Source organism: Seriola lalandi, unplaced genomic scaffold (genome assembly GCF_002814215.2).
Source record: "Seriola lalandi dorsalis isolate HSWRI2012SDOR001 ecotype SW California unplaced genomic scaffold, Sedor1 jcf7180002054357, whole genome shotgun sequence".
In the NCBI taxonomy this organism is placed as follows: Eukaryota; Metazoa; Chordata; class Actinopteri; order Carangiformes; family Carangidae; genus Seriola; species Seriola lalandi.
In genome coordinates, this window is record NW_019524910.1 from 550492 (window position 1) to 552988 (window position 2497).

The following is a 2497-nucleotide window of genomic DNA, read 5'->3' on the forward strand; positions in this document are numbered from 1 at the left end:
AACTTCATTCACTCTTTTAACAAAACAAAAAAAAAAGCAACGAAGGAAGCAGTAAATGGACTTACATATTTAAGACCTAACTAAATGTAATTTAAGACCTAACATGCGGCTAATGTAAAGCTAGCAGAGCTTGGAGAGTTGGTTATCTGGTTGCTAGGCGCACGCACGCATGCACACAGGTCAGGAGCTGCCGTTGCCATGGCAATGTGAAAATCTGCCCAGAATTTGGCTTCTACATGGCTTCAAACAATTGCAAATTATGAGAAAACCGTTACTTCTTTTCAAAAACTGAAAACACCGTGACAGAAACTGAAGCCAGAAGTTTCTTACAGTCTCTATTTTATTCAGATATTCCTTAAAATGAGTGAGATAGCTCAGTGCGAAGACAGAGTGAGATTATTTTGAAAAAAAAAGACGATTACATTAGGTGTCAATGAGAGTGAGACAAGTATTGCTGCCGGACTCGGCACCCCCGTTTAAATTTTGTGCAGACCCTGCCTGTCAAAGTTACATTTTATGAATCCCAACAACTATATCTACATTTTCAGAAAGAATTATTTGTCTCCTTTTTACGGTTTGGCCGCGAGCTCGAGTTAAAAATAAAAATAAAGGTTATTTTTTACTGCTTCACGCACTCTAGCCAACTGACGCTGTCACTTTAACTTTGAAGAAAAAAGTGATTTCCACTCTTCCTTTGAGTGCTCACAGTTTGAAAAGTTTACATGTTATGTAAAAACAGTTGTGTCTTTTTGAGAGAGCAGAAGTTTTCCTCCGTTTTATAGTTTGAATCACATTTCTACGTGCAGGTATGAGAGAGCTGGGTGACTCAGAAAAAAGGTGCAATTTTGTTTTTTTTTTTAATTGAAATTTTGTGAGTTTTTAAAGAAAATTCCAATGCATTCCTAATGCATTATTTATTCTCAGTATTTTGGGAATAACTTTAGGAAAAATGTTAGTTTTAACACCAAAAGTCATAGCACCCCTTTCGGGATCAAGACGCACGTTTTGATGTATATATTACCGGGGTTTTCTCAAAGCTGCAGGACGAGTTACGTGCCGAGGCACTCCTCTCAGCTATTCTAGCTGTAGAGGAGTGCCTCGGAGCTGAGCACCCATGGCACTAATTAGAGGACACACAGCCATGTGAAAATAATGAGTGTGTTTTCTGGACAGGGGGGATTCATTTTTTCTCTCTGACTAATAATTAGTCCTTAGTTTATCCTCCTGGTGTGTTTCGCTCGTCAGCTCAGCCTCTCCCTGATTCGTGCTCCACCTCCTCGTGCTTCTTGGTTTTTCCTGTTTCTCACTCTCTGACTTTGTGTGTTTGCATCGTACTCTGTTTCCCTCCTTCTGCCAATACACCTGTGCACCTGCTACCGATCCACTCAGTCTTTGCCAGATTGTTCAATTCACCAGCGTGGCACTGAAACTACGGGCCAAACTTAAGCTCAAGTTTGTACTTCTCTCGTGTTTAACTCTGTGTTTTCAATCACCCTCCTCAGATTTCCATCCTGCTCACACCTGCTCGCTCTGATCATTCTGGTTCAGTTCATCACAACCACAACTTATCAGCCTGTCAAAACTAGAATTACTGCTCCATCAACCAGCCAATTCCAGGAAATATGGTCCCTACTTCCCCTTCTGTTCCTAAGTTAGAGCATTGAATAATGGCCAGAATTGTATTTTCAGAGCAATGTCATGGTAAAGTTGATCTTTGGCAATTTGAATATAAAATCTTATCACTTAATGTCATCGTCATAGACATTTGAGTTCCACTTCATCATACTGCAATCATTTGCAGGATTTAATGATGAAAAAAAATTATGTGTTGTCCACCCCTCCATGGGTGTTCTTTAAAACATGTATCAGTTGAGACTCTGATGTCCAAATTTATCGTGTGCCTCCCAGAATAACATGCATCAATTCCATCACCTCTTCCTTCTCATTTTGCCTCAGTTTGCCTATCTGCCCCACTATACTCTGTTGGGTCTGAGCTCTACCTCATGAGCTGGACACCAAATGTGTTGGATTTAGGTTGTTTATCAATTTATTGGCTATCATAAATTAACAAAGTTTTAATATTAAAAATATTAATATTAAATAATAACTTTAAAATCTTTCAACTTTTAATCTGGAACTCTGATTAACCATTAGCTTACTAACTATAACCAAATTACCATATCAACAGTAAGTTAAAGTTGAAGGATTGGGATTCTACCAAGTAGAGGTTGGCAATATTCACGCTTGTGCAACATTAAACACACCAGTAGTTATACTTATAGGCATTTATTTACAATGGAGCCGAGTAAAACACAATGTCTAATCTAGTATATACAGGTGTGTGTATGTGTGTGTATAGGGGTATGTGTGTGTGTGTCTGTGGGGACACAGACAAAGGCAAGATGGCCTATTCAAAGTGATCACTGTGACCACATGACCTGAACAAAGAAGACTACACAAGATGGCGGTAAACAAAGAAACTACTCAAAATGGCCGC